Below are 17240 nucleotides of genomic sequence, written 5' to 3'. Positions count from 1 at the left end.
GTACATGACGAGGAGGAGGATACTGGTTTGGTTGTTATTGCAGGGCAGAGGTGAGAGGGATGAGTTGCGGGAAATGTGGGAGACACAGTTGAGAGCGTTCTCGACCACTGCGGGGGTAGCATCCCATTTGTTTGGACTGATGATAGCACATGACATAAAAGGTATCACGTAACTTGAGTGTGTAAATGGCTAAATGTTAATGGTGAACAAATGTATTTTTGACTGGTCAGAAGTACATAGTGGGTTCCTCAGTGGCTGGTATTTGCTCCATGTTCTTGTTATATGTAAATAACCTGGACTAAGTTATAAAAAAGCACAATTTTGAAACAGCAAAAGTATGCAAGATATAATTTAATGTTGATAAGTGTGAAGTGACATATTGGGAGACATAACAGAGACTGAAAAATCTACATTGTATTATTCTGAGATGGTTAGGGATGGGGTACACGAACAAAGGAGCATGAGCGTCCATATTAAAAACTTAATGAATGATGCTGGGTGAGTTGATCAGGCAGTTAAAAGAAAGTATAGAATACTTATTTTGTATTCAGTGTTCCTATAACAAAGACAAGGATGTTGTGTTAATCCTTTACAAATCATCAGTGAAGCCTCTGTCCAAACAATGCCTCCAGTCTGGGCATTATGCTTTGGGAATGCTGTCAAGGCTTTTTAAATGATACAAAAGGACCTTCTATCAAGGATGAAAACCAGCATGAAGGAATTCAATATGCATACATATTGGAGAAATTGGAGTTTTTCTCCTTTGAACAGGGAAGGTGAATCGGAAATCTAACGGAGACATTCGAAGAGTCATCTTAATATATATAGCGGAGAGAAGCTATTTCCTCCCATAATAAAGCTATGTGAGAGGTTAAATCATATGAGAGATTATAGATTTAAAACCATCGGCAGAAGAAATACAGGGGAAGGGAGGAAAATGATTTCACTTAGAAGATTACGACGATCAGGAATGCATCATCTAAAAGAGTGATGGTATCCGACTCCACAGCAACTATCAAAATAAAGATGTATACGAATATACAGGGATGGAGCAGACTGTCGTTGGAATTGAAATCCAGAGGCCCAGGTTAAAGTTAACTAATGTCTTTTCGGGAGGGAAATCAGACATCCTCACCTGGTCTGGCCTACACGTAAGTCTAGACCAAAATAATGTGATTGACTCATAACTGCTCTCTTACATGGCCCATCAATCCATTCAGTTCATGGGCAACATCCTATTTCAGTGCTCAAAGGGAGAAAGTTAGCTCATTGTAGACTTGCATTTCATTTCCCCATGGCCATATATTTTTAAGTTCAAGTGTTTTAATCTACTAGAAGTAAAAAGAAATGTGAATCTCAGAGCGGAATTTGAATCATTTTGTTAAGAAATTATAATTAGATCCTTTTTTCAATATGTTCTTTTTGTAAAAAAAATGAAAGACATCTCAAGTAAAACAGGGAAAGAACATATGAATATTAATTGATGTTGAATCAAGAAGTCATCAGCAAATTAAAATCAATTAGAACTGGCTGATTTGCATATTCAATAAACTGTTCTACAAAGCAATATCAACAATTGATCAGCTGACAAGCAAATCATGGAGAAGGTCTTAAAACTCTCACAAGCAATTATATTTTCATGGTACATTCACTGATTTGAAGTGCATCTATTGGTTTGGAACTGTGGTTTTGCAGGTTATGAAGTTAGCTGACTGCTCTATAGTCCTCTTACTGACAATAGCACCAGTACGCAGTCAATACACCCAGTATCAGCTAGTTGTCAGTAAGCCAAGGAACCTGAGGCATGCACCTGTTGTTAATAATTGAGTTAAAGTCTAACGTCAGTCCACATAATTATTATGGGTAACTCTTGCAGGTGGAATACAATGTCCTTAATGTTTAAACAAATGTACAGTGATTTGCTATACTTACCTGTCTATTAAATAACCAAATAAGTGCCATAGGCATGACAGCCGGGTGGAATCTGTCTTTCTTGCCAGTGAATCAGGCAATTCAACATTAAAATAAAAAGAAACGCCTAACTGGTGTGCAGTTTGTTACATCTCAGGTCTTACATAATTCTGTAAATTGGACATAACCTTCCCAATAACAGATTTTGGGTAAAATAATTGTTGAATGCAATTAAGAAAATCCAGGGTTTATCCTCACCAAATCCCTCTGAAAATATTTGGCAAATGATGTTAGTAATTAACAGAAAGTTAACAAACAAACATTGGATCTAAAGATATATTCTTAGATTTCATCAACGCAATACACAGAACAACATTTTACACATGGAGTTGAGCACCTACTATTTATATTTTAATTTACAAACTTGATATACAACAGTTCAAAGGCTTCTTATAAAATTGCACTGAAGAAATACTGTTTTGAAGATGAATGATTTGTTTGCATGGTACATCAAGTGAAGAGACATTTACAGCTGATAGTAACTTCACTCATATTCTAGAATATTCTCAATATGACTTTCAGATAAACTGCAACTGGGAGATTCATTATTGGTTTATGATTGGCCATCAAATAATTAGTTTTTATTTTAACAAGTTGATTCAATTGCAGCTGTTAGTCAAATACAAATAATACATCACTGAAAATCAGGAGAAATTTATTTTAAAAAGAGTGACACGAGGTTTTTTAAATCTATTGGAATTAGAGTAATAACACATCATTAAACTTCACCTTGTCCCTGTTAATTTTGTATTCTGAATGGAATACTTTAATCAATGAGAACAAAGTCTCAGTCAGCTAGGATCATGCTCTCAGATTAATTAGAATTTCATTCATCAAAATGTTCATTTCATGCTCAAGAATTGTGCATACATATCCTAGCCAATATACAGGGCTGGCTCAATATTCTCAACTTCTTGAAAGCCCATCAACTGCATTTAATAAGCCGTTGCTATTGAAGGAAATAATTATATATAAAATTCTGTGGAATGAAAACCAGCACTGTATAACAAGATTTCCAATAATGAAGGTCAGACAGTGGTGCTTTAAGACATACCATCCAGTAATATTCAAGTGGTAAAACACAATGCTTCAGGCAAGTTTGCTGATATTAATTTAGGGCCAGCATCAATGGAAATATAGCACTATCCGAAAAAATAACACTTTCAGTTCACATAGGGCTTCAAAAATGTATTTTAGACTCTAAAGTGTTCTAGTCTGAAAAAGAACTCAATCCAGAAATTACCAAAAGAAGCAATATTGACATCTATGAAAGACAAAAAAACTGAACTTACTAGCTATACAAAACTTACATTCCAAACTTGGAAGGACTATGTTATATTTATGTTTCAAATGACATATTTTGCTGAAGTGGATAGTAGGGTGGTGAGAAAGAGAAACTAAAGAGAAAGGAAGAACAGGAAATAAACAGATGAAAGGCAGAAAGTCGGTGAATAACAGCAGGAGAGTTCAATGTAAAATTAGGTGCAGGAAGAAAAATGTAACGAGAGCTTGGATGAGGATAAAGAAAGAAGCTGGGAAGGGAAATTAAGAATAATATGGTAGAATTTGACACTCAACTCTCCCAACACCTTTCATAACCTGGAGAAAAGAAACCCCACATTTATAATTCTTTACTTTTCTGGGCAGCAGATACATGAGTGCACCAATAGGTGCAAACTCTCCTCCAAACTACGCACCATGCTGACATAGAAATACACTGCTGCTCTTTCAGCCGCTGGGTCAAAACCCCATAATTCCCTGCCTAACAGCATTGTGGGTGTACCTAGCACCAGAAAATGCAATGGTTTGAAAGGTGGTTCACCTTCTCCAGGGCAGTGAGAGATGAGCAGAATTTATGTTGGCCTAATTAGCAAAACACATTGTCCATCAACAAATAATAAAGGTGTCGATAGGAAATGATCACCGGCTGTCATCTGCAATTTTAATTTTCCGCCTCACTGCAAATTTGATCTCTTTGGTTTATTCCTTCTGCAGTGTTTTGATGAACCTCGAGGTGAGCCTGAGAAACAGGACTTCATCTTTGATTAGGCATTTTAAGGCCTTCTGGACTCAACACTAAATTCAAAAATTTCAGGCCATAGTCTCTGCCTCTATCTTTTTCAGGTGGCTATTGGGGTTGGTAGTAGTTGTGCAATTCTCATTTAGACCTTTTCAAGTTCGAATTTCCTTGTCCCATTACCATCTCCTTTTGCCTTTTCAACAATATCCTTCCTTTGTTTTATTCTCTCCTGCCTTTCCCCTTCTTTTCTAGATCTTCTTCTACTTTCTCCTTTTGAAAGTCATCAAAGATTACTAGGAGATCTTGATCAATTGGGTCAATGGGCTGAGGAGTGGTAGAAGGCGTTTAATTTGGATAAATGCAACGTAATGCAAATTTGGTAAAACAAACAAGGGTAGGATTTATGCAATTGAAAGTAGGGCCTTGGGTAGTGCTGTAAAACAGACAGACCTAGGGGTTCCGGTATATACTTGTTTTGAAAATTGCATCACATGTAGTTTCAGAGATAGTAGGAACTGCAAATGCTGGAGAATCTGAGATGACAAGGTGTAGAGCTGGATGAACACAGCAGGCCAAGCAGCATCATAGGAGCAGGAAAGCTGAAGAAGGGTTATTCCAGAACCCTCACCCCGTCCCCCTTTTCTGATGAAGCGTCTAGGCCCGAAACGTCAGCTTTTGTGCTCCTGAGATGCTGCTTGGCCTGCTGTGTTCATCCAGCCTCACATTTTATTATCTAGGCGTGAAACGTCAGCTTTCCTGCTCCTATGATGCTGCTTGGCCTGCTCTGTTTATCCAGCTCTACACCTTGTTATCTCTGCATCAGGTTCGTCAAAAAGGTGTTTAGCATGCTTGCCTTTGTTGCTCAGACCTTTGAGTGTCAGATCTGGGATGTCAATGTTGAGGTTGCACAGGAAATTGTTGAGGCCTTTTCTGGAGGACTGCGGACAGCCTGTTATACAAATGCAGTTAATAAGCTGGAAAGGGTTCAGAAAAGATTTACCAGGATGTTGCCAAATATGGAAGGTTTGAGCTACAAGGAGAGGCTGGATAGGCTGGGACTTTTCTCACTGGGTTGGAGGAGGCTGAGGAATGACTTTGTAGAGATTTATAAAATCACGAGGGGTGTAGATAACGTGAATGACAAGTGACTCTTCCCTAGGGAGGGGGGCATATTTTCGAAGAGAAAGATGTTAAAAAGACACGAGAGGCAGCTGTTTTTTACAGAGAGTGGTTCATGTGTGGAATGAACTTCCAGAGGAAGTGATGGATGTGAGTACAGTTACAAAATTTTGAAGACATTTGGATAAGTAAATTAATAGGAAATGTTTGGACGGATATGGACCAAACACAGGCAGATGTGACCAGTTTAAGCATCAAGTAGTTGTCACGCCCTACCACCCGCTTTGCTCCAATCGGAATGAACAATATTAATGATGTTGGATGCGGAAAGTGAATGTACTAGTGCCACATTTGTGAATAACTCAAAAATAGGTAGGAAGGCAAGTGCTGAGGATGGCACAAACTCATGTGGGCATGGAGGGTTGTAGACAGGTTAAGCAAGTGACCAAAAGCTTGGCAGCTAGAGTACAATGTAAGGAAATGTGTTGTTGTATACTTTGACAGGAAGAGTAGAAGAGCTGAATATTATCTAAAGAGAGAAAAACTGCAAAAATGCTGTGAAGCAAAGGGTTTTGGGAGTCCTCATCCATGAATCACAAAAAGCTACTATCCAAGTTCAGCATGAAACAGGAAGGCAAATGGAATGTTAGAGCCTTCACTTCAAAAAGAACTGACTTCTAAAATTATACAAGGCACTTGTCAGACCATAGCTGGAATATTGTGAAAAGCTTTGGCCCATGTTTTAGGAAAGATATGCTGGCAATGGAGGCAGTCCAGAGAAAGGTCACTAGGCTGATACCAGGTATCTAGGGACTGTCTACTAAGGAGACATTGAGTAGATTGCGCTTGTACTCATTGGAATACAGAACAATAAGAGGTAACCTTATTGAAACATACAAGATTTTTAGAGGACTTGACACAGTCAATGGGGTACAGTTGTTTCTCCTTATGAGAGAGTCTTGGACCAAAGGGCATCATCTCAAAAGAAGGAACTGCACATTTGAGACAGAGATCAGGCGCAATGTCTTTTCTCTTAGGGTAGTGAATCTGTGAAATTCTTTAATGCAGAGGATTTTTGAGGCTGGGTTATTAAACATATGCAAGGTTGAGATAGACTGATTTTTAATCAGTAAGGGAATTGAGGATTATGGGAGGAAAGCAGGAAAGTGGAGCTGAGGATTATCTGATCAACCATGATCTTACTGAGTAGAGGAGCAAACTGGACAAGCCAAATGGCCCACATCTGCTCCCACATTTTATGGCCTAATATGAAAATGCTGTATTCGCCCAACGGATGCAAACTGAACATGTGAAGGATATTCAGGACTAGCAATTACAAACACAGGAACAAAAACAAAGTTGCTGGAAAAGCTCAGCAGGTCTGCCAGCATCTGTGAAGAAGAAAACAGAGTTAATGTTTCGGGTCTGGTGACCCTTCCTCAGAACTCCAACTTCCTCAGAACTCCTCAGAACTAGCAAATACAAATCTTGGCATCGTTTTAATCCCAAAATGTCAATGAATACCAGTCAAACTTTCTGGCTCAGAAAATTATAACAATGGTTGGGTCTTATTCCTTAAGGTTGCAAATTGTTTTTGGAATTTTTTTACATGAATTTGGTGTAATAATTATGGCAAAATTGCATTTTTCTGCAATTTGTTGAAATATCTGTTTTCTGCACACGCAGAGCCATATATGAAAATCTTCTAACTGTTGTCTGTGATTCTATATTTCTCTGTAGAATGTCACAGTGAAGACTTAATCAGTTAAAAATCAATGAACAAAATAAAATTGCCATGTGTCATTATAAAAAGCATTGAAATAGATATGCATTGTCCAGTGAGGTGTCACTGGATTTTGAAAAGCAATTACTAATGAAAACTATTCTGCCCCTGAAGAAACTAATAACATATTTGTGCAATGTAATATTTTATTGTAATAAAAATGTCCACATTTATAAAATAATGTTTTTTCTAAAAAAGTGGTCATGATATTTGAATTCCCACTTTCTTCTGTATGCCAAAACTTTATTGTGCTCTCTGCAAAATTTATAAAATGTGAGGGAGAATCAATGCATTTTACTTGCAAATTTGCTGTTTGAGAATACTTCAATGTGATTGGCAGCTTATCCAGCTCAATTACATCATTGTTGTTTGATACCTGCAGATCCCCTCGACTTGCTGCCAGATTCAAACTGGCATCAGGAAAATTCAAATCCATGCAACAAAGACCGAGGGATCTTTAGATTAGGGTTACTTCAAAGAAAGTGCCAAATGCTATTGCTGTACAGTTGATTGCTCAATCAAATCTAGGCTGGGCATTTTAAATAAAAATATTTTTCACCTTTTGAGCAACTTTGTGGGCAAACTTCTTTTGAACTGAAGGGTGCCATCTGACGATTACACCAAAACCTATCCCAAGGTGTTGTTCAGTAGACAAATGCTTGCATCATGTTGTAATAAAGCAGCAATTACGGACAAAATCGTCTAAAAACTTCAATCAATTTTTCTGCACATTTCCATCTAATTCGTTTAATTTAAGTATTTTGTAATTTAGGCCAACAAACTTGGTATTTAAAAGAGTAAAGGATTTAAGGATTCATTTAAAAATACGCAGTAGATACATTATCTAACATTGCTTCAAGCTGTGCCAACTGTTAAGATATACATGAGGGAAACTGTGCTCATAGATTATAGAATCCCAACCATGTGGAAACAGGACATTTGACCCAGCAAGTCCACACCACCCCTCCAAAGAGCATCCCACCCTGACTCATTCCCCTACTCCTGCATCTCCCCATGACTAACCCAAACATCCCTAGACACTACAGGCAATTTAGCACGGACAATCCACCTAGCCTACACATTTTTGGACTGTGGGAAGAAACCAGAGCAAACTCCAGCCAGACAGTCACCCGAGGCTGGAATAAAACCAGGGTCCTTGGTGCTGTGAGGCAGCAGTGCTAACCACTGAGCTACCATGCTGCCCATGTCATGTTCTGAAAGGGATCTACTGGGTTTGGAGTGGGAGAAGGAACATGAGATAGAGACACTGATTATAGAGACAGAGAAAGAGATACAAATAGAGAGAGAAATAAATAGAGAGAGAGATGGAGAGTGAAAATGAAAGCAAAAGTAAATCATCAAATCACTATTGTTCACCACGCAGAATGTGGATTGGAGCTAGTGTTTGAATTGAACAAAATAAGTTTGTGAAGGCTTCAAAGAAGCTGGAAGGATCTCACCAGGGGAGAGGAATTTCCAGGTCAACCCACACCATCAAAGCCAGTTTATGGATTAAGACCTACCTGGCGGGAAAAGGAACAATGGAAGCTTTTGGGATCTGAAAAGAGCTGTCAATTGCATCCTAAGACAGAATCTTCTGCTCAATTGTGATGAGCTTGGAGGGAGAAAGGGTATTAGGCAGGATGGCTGTTTTACATAGACCCCAGTACCTACGTATTTCTGCCTGAATTAAGTTCTGAAGTGTTTCTGATGGGGAGGTGGTGGTATCACAGTAATGTTGCGAGTCTAAGTAATCCAGAACCCCAGGCTAATGTTCGCAAGTCATGGGTTCAAATGGTAGACAGTGAAATCTGAATTTAGCATAAAAGATTTACAATAAGAAATTAATCTGATGGCAACCATGTAATTACTGTCAATTACTATAATATTCCAATTGAATCACTAAGATCTTTCAGGAAAGGAAAACTGCTGGCGTACATGTGACTTCAGACATGCAGTAATGTGGTTGAGTCTGAACTGTCCCCTGGGCAATTGCTGGCCTAGTCAGTGATGCCCACAACCTACGAATGAATTAAATTTTTTTTTTAAATCGCTGGTGCTATGATGGAACGGAACCCTTCTGTACTGATGAACTCAGCTGCACTGTGCTATTGCCCTCTTCATGCAGTGCCTGTAGAGCCAATTGGGCCTGCAACGAGGGTAAGCTCACTCTGTTGCTGAATACCACTGCTCAGCCTGCAGCACTGACCTCATCGCAGAGAAGTGAAGCTAAGCAATGTGACCTGGAAGAAACGGCATCAGTCACATTCTGCATGACCCCTCACAGCTCCCCGGAAGGTTGTTGGAAGGAGCCAGTCACATTAAAATTCAATGCAGTTGTCACCTTGACAACAACAGGATAGAATGGCCAACCATCCCTTCAGGTCGCAGGGGCTGCTCCAGCACAGTTCTGTGACACTGCCCGGGACATCCTCATCCTTCACCAACATTGCACATTGTTCATCCACAGGAAATGGCATTGAGGATAAAAAATTCTGCCCCACCCACTCTCCCCATGCATCCTCAGGGGTCCTTCAGCTGCCAGTTCTTCATGTGGAGGCTGCTTCTGGGCTTGGTGGGCTGTCTGTTCCTCTTCCATTTCACTGTGGTTTTGTTACATCACAGCAAGAGTATTAATAAACCCTGCTGGGGCTGGATCTATATGTCACATTTACAATGTATCTGTGTGGGGAGCAGAAGAAACAGAACAAATAAAAAATTGCTGTGACAGTGCCTATGGTGGGTGGTGTCGGTGGCTGGTGTCAGTGTCTGTTTGTTGGCCAGAAGCACAGACTCTGCTAGAGTGATGGGAGGCCCTTCATGGGGCAGTTGGATCAATCTTGCATATGCGGATTGGAGGCTGAAGACATTTACAATCCTATCATTGCTCATGTGAAATGCATGTATGTAGGGTGCAAAGCTCATCACAAGCAATCTTTAGCATCCTTGCACCCTTCACGTCCCAGGTTGCTGTCTCCAGTTCTCAGATTTGTGCCCTGTCGGCCACCTCGCATTGTAACAGTGTCCCCAAATAAGGCTCTGACATCCATTCCACTGATGGCCAGGATTGACTGGGGTCCACCTCTCCGGCCAATGTGTACAGACAGCCCTAACTGATGGCCTACCAGACCTTTTGGCTTTCTCTATGCAGGTCCCAAAACCCCTGATTGCACGCACTGGATCTGCAGGGCTGACCATGGTCCAGACTCAGATTCCAGTGAGATAGATCCCATGACCCTGCCACACGCAAACGTCTGACCATGCCCAAATCCCCTGAGAGCAGACACTGCCCATGACTGACTGTTCTGGGACCCCTGGATGATTTCAGCCCCTTGATGTGATTGAAAACTACTCTTGTTTGAGTGTTGACACATAGCTGTTTATTGATGTATATGCAGTGTGTTTCTGCCTCAGTTGTTGGCACCAACTGTACCATTCAGTAACATGTCTATTTCCTTGAGTGATACCAGTTGAGCAGCAATGACAAGCTGCCGTACTTTGTGCATATGTGAAACTGCAAGGGAAGAGAGAAGTACTGCGAGCCTAAGGAGGCAAATGCGAAAAGAAAAGGCAAGACAAGGCAAGGCCATGATGATGCGGTGGGGGCTGGCACAAGTGCCAACATTCATGGATGTGAGATGCGTGTAGTCATTGCCCATGGAAAACACCCTGAAATGTCCAAGATGCAGGAACAGATGGTGAGCTTGGGGTTTAAATAGTAAATATCAATGGGACAATGCTGTGTTTGCAAAGTGGGATACTGAAGTGAGTGGATTGGAGCCAGCATGCTAGAACATTGAGGAGATGATCCTCAGGGCACAGGGTTCTTTAAGTGGTAGGGAGAATAAAAGTTAAATAAAATGGTTGGGCAGGAATGTAGGGAAGCTCAAAGGTGTTGAAAGGGATTGTACTGCGTCGTGGTAAAAGAAGTCTATGGTGGATCGGGATTTGGTGAACAGCTGGAATAACAGGTAGACCCTGAAAATGTCTCAGGAGCACCAACTGGAAAACATTCCATCTTAAACTGAATCTCAACTCGGCGATAAGATAAAATATGGCTGCCAGCAATGTAGAGAGGGACAGTAAACTTGTTTTGTTTGCAGGGATGAAGTTCACTTATTGGCAATGTGATCCCCTCCAATATACATTCATCAGGTAGACATTTTCTAAACAACCTGTTCAAAGATGCTACTACACATCTCTGGAGCAGGTGGGACGTGAACCTGGGTCTCCGGGTCCAGAAGCAGGGATTCTACCATTGCACCATGAGAACCTCTTTACATTTTTAGATTCTCACCAAGTCAAAATTAAACCCCCATCTGCCTTTGCAATAATCTGAATGTTCAGCTCATGTACTGAACAACAGCACAAATTAGAAACCCTAGTCACAGACAATCTTGACAATAATCCAAGTAATTTCTGTGAAACAGAAGAGACCACAGGTGACCTTTAAAGTGTCATGTGTGTGTCACAGTTCCCAAACACACTGAAAACTTTCGTAGGCTGCGCAAGGGCGTGGTCTAAGTCTGTGAACATATGGGCTTGCATATGTAATGCTGGGCTTCTTGAGAGATTTTGCAGGGGCGCGGGAGGGATGTGGTGGCGAGGTGCTAGTAATCCTCCTGCACACCTGGTGTATTTGTGCTACATGACTTGTGCTGCATACGTCAAAATAAGTTCAAACTTGTTTGAGATCCATTCAGAGACATCTCCTGGTCAAAGACCTCAATGTCCTACTGCATTGAGACACATGGTAAAGCTTCATTTGTGCCTCCTGATGAGTTACATCTTTTAAGAAGCTGTTTTGTTTTTGAAAACAATAATAGGTGCATTGCACCTGGTCTAAACAGATCCAGCAATAGCAGATGTAATCTTTGTTGTCAACACAGTACAAAGAAAGCTTGGGAATTGAGGATGCACAAAGACGCAGCAAGCTCAGGTCTAGCAGCAACCTCCTACCTGCATGCCGCCACAGGAAGAAGTCACAGAAGGCAGAAGGTCCTCTAAGCATGTGGAGGAAGTTCACAGGTTTCGTGCATTTATTGTCTTGATCTTGCACTTTGTAAATGGTGGACAGGCTTTGGGGAGTTACTCACTACAACGTTCCTAGCCTCTGACCTGCTTTTACAGCCACAGCATTTAGGCTGAGGGAGGAAACCAGAGCACCTGGAGGAAACCCAAGCAAGGTGCAAGTTCAAGACAATAAATGCATGAAAGACCTGGACGTTATAGGATGTGACTCACTGAAGGGCTGATTAACCTAGATTACACGGTGTGCATTCAAAAAAGATCTGGATGAGGTTCTGCAACAAGTCAATGTTTCTACTCATAGGTTTCCGAGAACTTGCTCATATTCCTTCAGGGCTGAGAAAACAACTTCTCCCTGACTTTTTGAGGAAGTCCACAAGAAGGCAGGCCAAACCTAAACACCAACCAGTTAATAAAGAATGCAAAATTAAATACTTGTTTTGGTTGAAAGACACGGCAGCTTTCCTCTAAATTTGCCAGATTGTTGGTGTCAAGTCATTTGAGAATCAAATGAAACAATGGGGACGAAGATACAGGGAGAAAAATGAAGTTATGATAACGGCATGTAGTTATGCTGTAGAGATATTTACAAGTTGAACAGTTTGGTTACTCTGACTGATGGGTGATTGTGTGGCTGAGGAGAGAAAAATGCAATATATCAGATACTGTTTTTATGCAAAATACTGTAGGCCTGAATGTCTAAAATCAATATGTTAGAATACTCAGCATGTCTAATTGCATCCATGGATAGAGAAAGAGAGTTATACATTAATGCTGTTTCTGTTTTCACGAGTGCTGCTGCCAGACCTGCTGACAATCAGTGGCATTTCCTTTTTCTTAAAAAAAAATCTTGTATTATGTCTTTGCTACGCTATATAATGGTTAATTTATTTGATTCCTATTGGATCCAAATCAACTCAGGAGCAGGTGAAGAGTGCAAGTTTAACAGTGAATAGTTTAAACATTTCTCTGGCAAAATAACTTATTTTAGATTGTTTTATAATCATTCATCAACATTTAATCTCAAAAATTCTGATGTATGAACTGAACTCACAATGTTTTGTAGACCAAGGCCCTACTTTCAATCAATGCAATAACAGGCAGCATGACACATTTTTCAAGAACAATTTGGCATGTTATGTTAAAGAGCTATATCAATGAAATGTTATTGCATTGATTCTAAAAGACGCATAATACTGAACAAAATCAACTGCAATCAATACCTACTATTACATTGCATTTCAGGAGTGCTGACTCTTTCCAGATTTCATTTTCCATAAATATGATCTCATGTAAACCTCCACTGTGTGTTTTCTATCCTACTCCAAGTTACTTACACTCACCTTTTCCTCATTGATGCATCATGGCTTCTGGTCTTACATTTCCTCTGTTTCAAAATTATTACCCTTGTTTAAAATCAATTCAACGCATTACCACTTTCTATTGTTCAACATCCTGCAGTCCCATCATTTACAATCCACAGGTTCCACTGTCTCTTGTACATCCAACAGATCACATGACAGTAGGCATTATACAATGGTGCAATCTCTGGATTCCCATCCTATATGCCCTCATTTCTTTGACATCCCTTCGTTCTTTTGAGATCCCGCTTAAAACCTACCTCTCTTGGTTACTATTACAGTGTTTGATTTTTCTTTACTGGTCGTGAAATACAAAAAGTACTTCTATTAAATATTGTATGGCTGTGAATGTTGTTTCAAAACAAAACCAATACTAATTTCAACTTATCTGTATTGTATACCACTACAAGTATACTGAAAGCTTCCAAAATGTACAGTGAAAAATTAAAGAAAAACAGATATTTGAAGGTGTGGTGTAAAATTTGATAAACAATAAACTGCTGTGCAGGAAAAACACTGGCTAAGCAATCAAAATGTTTTCATAGCTATTGCATTGCTCCTGCTGTCTGCCTGGAGGTCACTTGTGAAACATTTGATACCTGTGCCCTCAGAACTCCATAATATGTATAACAGTACAGGGTGGAAAACAGGAATTAATTCCTTGATAAAACAAAAACAACAAACTAAATCTGAGCTTTAAGAATTTCAGATGTATGTATACAGTAGTTAGGGTTTATGTGATATCTCCATTAAAATATGGAAGGGAATTTAATAGAAAACAATATGCTTTGACAAAACAATAGGTCTAATTTTGATCCAACCAGAATAGAAAGATGGTGCATGTGTCTTCCTGTCTATCTAAAAGGTTACTTAGACTTATCCAATATTATATTTGTTTTCAAAGTTTATTAGCCAGGGACCCGGGTTCGATTCCACCCGTGGTTGATTGTCTGTGTGGAGTTTGCACATTCTCCCCGTGTCTGCGTGGGTTTCCTCTGGGTGCTCCGGTTTCCTCCCACAGTCCAAAGATGTGCAGGCCAGGTGGATTGGCCATGCTAAATTGCCCATAGTATTCAGGGATGTGTAGATTAGGTGGGTTATAGGGGGATGGGTCTGGGTGGCATGCTCTGATGCTCAGTGTGGACTTTGTTGTGCCAAAGGGCCTGTTTCCACACTGTAGGGATTCTATATCTATTCTCATTTTAACCTGTTCTTAAGCATCTTATACTATTCACAAACTTAATATTACTGAGGAACCAAAACAAAGTTGCTGGAAAAGCACAGCAGGTCTGGCAGCATCTGTGAAGGGCTCTGCTATTTCCTGACCTGAACCAGGGTTGCCAGACCTGCTGAGCTTTTCCAGAAACTTTGCTTTTGCTCCTGATTTACAGCACCCGCAGTTCTTTTGGTTTTTACTTAATATTATGGAGGACCTGGTAACATTCAAACAATGAGCAGTCATCCAATCCTTACAAAATTTTGTTCAGCTTCAATGGTGTAAGCTGAGAGATAAAAAGGAGAAATCTTGAGTTTCTGTAATAGTATAAAACCATGACAATGAGTCACCAATCCATCTACACTTATCATGCTTTTTTTTAATTTCCAATTACTACAAAGGAAGTAAAAATAAAGAGATGTGTGAAATGTGCTGATAATTTGCTACCAACTTTACACAATTCTCAGTCCTGCATTAATGAGTGGAAATTTCTGAGACATTACCTTGAGCAGCTATCATGCACATGCTGGACAACTTCCCAGATAATTATGGATGCTTTGCTTTTGATTTTTCAGCTGTTTCATTAATGAGGGGAAAACTGTGAACAATGTATCCATGATTAACTGATGGCTGCGTAATGCATGAAAAAACAATCATGTAGGGCCTCAGATTTTTCCACCTTGTGACCACTTCTGCACGTTCAGATGTCGTGTCATGATTCTGATATGAGAAAATATTGGTTTTCTTTTGTCAGGCTTTGGTCAGTAGAACACAGCAGCCAAAGTTGCAAAGAGAGAGACTTTCTGTTGCAGTTCAACACTTCACATTGGCTGGAATATGTGTTCCATTTCCCTTTCTTATACACACATACAAACACAAGGAAAAAGACAAAAAAAAATGCTACTCATAGATATTTAATTAAAGCATAATAGGTTTTCTATACTTGGCCACTCTTAAATGTCATATGAAATACATAATACAGCAATATCATAAAAATATCGCAAGACAGAACTCATATCAATCAGGAGTACAGGTCTACAAAAGGTAGAGGTCTGCTAAATAATGAGAGGCATAGATTGGATGGATAATCAGAGGTTTTTCCCCAGGGTTAAATTTCAGTTACAAGGAGCCACAGGTTCAAGGTGAGGGGGGGAAAGTTTAAGGGAAGTTTTTCATGCAGAAAGTTGTAGGAGCCTGGAACACACTGCCAGAAGAGGTGATGGAAGCAGGCACATTGGCGGTATTTAAGAGGCATCTGAATGTTTACAGGAATAGGGAGGGAACACAGGGATACAAACTGAATAAGGGCAGAAGGTTTATTTTTCAGTTTAGTAAAGGCATAATGATCGGCACAGGCTTGGAGGGCCGAAGGGCCTGTTTCTGTGCTGTGTTTCTCTTTTGTTCTTTTGCTCTTCTTTTGTACAATGATGTACTTTACATTACAGTATTGTGGTTTTTCAAAATAACAAAGTTAGTCAAATTTTCTTTTGACAAAATCTTAACATGGATATTTTGCCTTGGTTAAATATTGTGCAGTAAAATCATTAATAATGATTAGAAGTATATTCAATGAATTAGATTTAAATTGAGGTGTTGATATATTCTACCATTTTTATGAAATATTAAAATGGAAAGGGAAAAATATAAATTTGGAGCAATTCATTGCATTTTAAATAGTGCATATTCTAGATTATTGATTACTGTGCTACACATGAAGGAACTGGAATCCACAATCAGAAAATGAGCAATTCTCTGCAGGAAGCGATGCCTAAAGGCATCTTACCAGATTGGTAAGTACAGTGAAATTCAATGACTGCAGATGTGGTTTTTTTTATTTTAGAAAAATGGCTTTGAAAAGTAAGAAACTACTTCTTAGAAGTAGGTCACCTAGCAGACAATAATGTGTCTGCCAGACTATGAGGTCTTCTCGGTCCCTATATTGGCAGTATTCAAGTAAAGTTTTGGTGTAGAGCATCTCTGGATCTTCCAGTCACTCTAACGGTCTGAAATCCAGCAGTGAGGACATAGTGCCATTACAATTCTGTGGCTGTCTTCTGTGATCTTGTGCAGCCAAACAAAACCAAATTGTCCTAAAACACATAAATTCTTCAAGACAGCTTGTGAAAGGTTTAAACTATGATATTGTTTGAATGAGGATTTATCATAAAGGTATTCCCGGTCCAGCTGCAAAATTAGGTCAAATTGGTCAAAGAAAGTCTGGTACAAAAGCTATTGTTTTCAGTCGTCATTTGGGGACTGTGAACTGAAACTGTGTGTGCCCTCTAGTGGCCAAGCTTTATGAGTAACCTTAAAGGGACATGTGGAGATTTCTTCTGTTTACAGAACATATCACATCCAAAATCAATAAAATACTTTGTTGCTCTCTGTTTAATGTATGTTTCATCAAAATCAGTTAAAATATGTTGTGTCACTGCCTATCACATGATAATTGTCTAATGCTATACACGTATTCCAACATCCTTTCAATATACATTTCATCATCCTCATGCTGCAACAGCAGAGCTACAACATCAAAAAGCAAGGACTCCAAATACCAAAGTATTTGAGCCTGCATAGCACTCAAAATCAAACATACTGAATACTATTTTAGGCTGAATTTCTTCTCTAGCTTACGAGGCATTTATAAACCACTGGAATTTCATTGATCATTTTCACTAGTGTTTAGCTCCTCAGTGGAATTATTGCACTGCACTGCAGCCTCTGACTAAACCAGAGGCTTAC

At 39.5% G+C, this 17240-nt stretch overlaps 1 protein-coding gene across 2 annotated transcripts in view; it reads right to left on the bottom strand.

The window, feature by feature from the left end:
- The window catches only part of LOC125460931 (protein bicaudal D homolog 1-like), a 249135-nt gene that overhangs the window by 39852 nt on the left and 192043 nt on the right, over positions 1-17240 (bottom strand). The gene's annotated exons all lie outside the window — the stretch shown is intronic.

The sequence above is a fragment of the Stegostoma tigrinum genome, chromosome 18 (assembly GCF_030684315.1).
Source record: "Stegostoma tigrinum isolate sSteTig4 chromosome 18, sSteTig4.hap1, whole genome shotgun sequence".
Taxonomy (NCBI): domain Eukaryota; kingdom Metazoa; phylum Chordata; class Chondrichthyes; order Orectolobiformes; family Stegostomatidae; genus Stegostoma; species Stegostoma tigrinum.
This window is presented reverse-complemented; position numbering and strand designations above follow the sequence as displayed.